The sequence below is a fragment of the Polistes canadensis genome, unplaced genomic scaffold (genome assembly GCF_001313835.1).
Source record: "Polistes canadensis isolate GaletaPanama2010 unplaced genomic scaffold, ASM131383v1 scaffold_759, whole genome shotgun sequence".
Classification (NCBI taxonomy): domain Eukaryota; kingdom Metazoa; phylum Arthropoda; class Insecta; order Hymenoptera; family Vespidae; genus Polistes; species Polistes canadensis.
Window position 1 is genome coordinate 7,438 of NW_014570306.1, and position 947 is coordinate 8,384.

Genomic DNA, 947 nt, shown 5'->3' on the forward strand with positions numbered 1-947 from the left:
GTTTAGTACTTTTATTAAAATGAAAAGTGATTTGATAAGTTTAGTACTTTTATTAAATTAAAAAAACATTTGATGACCTAAGTACTTTTATTCAAATAGAAGGACATTTGATAAATAGAGTACATTTAGTTAAATAGAAAGAGATTTGATAAATGATGTACTTTGCTTCAAATGGAAACAGATTTAATGAGTTAAGTACCTATATTTAAAAGGAAAGGTTGTTGATAAGTTAAGTAATGTCATCTAAATACAAAGAGATTTGATGAGTTAGGTAATTTTATTTAAATAGCAGGATATTGGATGAGTAAGGTACTTTTATTTAAATAAAAAGAAATTTAAAAAATTGATTACTTTCATTAAGGATCAAAAGATTTAATTAGTTTAGTACTTTTTAATTAATAAGAAATAAATTTTTTAAATTTTGTACTTTCATTTAAATTGGAAAAGATCTAATAATTTAAGTTCTTTTATTTAAATTAAAAAAGATTTGATAGTTTAAGTACTTTTATTTAAAAAGAAAGAAAGATGATAAATTAAGTACTGTCATTTAAATACAAAGAGATTTTATGAGTTAGGTACTTTCATTCAAATAACAAAAGATTTAATGAGTTGAGTACTTTTATTTAAATAAAAAGATATTTGATAAATTTAATACTTTYATTACGGTTTAAAGAGATTTGATTAGTTTAGTTCTTTCTATCAAATAAAAGTATATTTAATCAGTTTTGTACTTTTATTTAAATTGAAAAATAATTAACATGTCTAGTACTTTTATTTAATTAGAAAGAGATTTGATAGGTCGATTACACTTCTTCATGTAAAAAAAATTTAAATAAGTTAAGTACTGTCTTTTAAATAAAAAGAGATATAAAAAAAACAGTGCTTCCGCTTAAATAGATAAGGATTTGATTAGTTCAGATTTTTCATTAAAAAAGAAAAAGATTGGA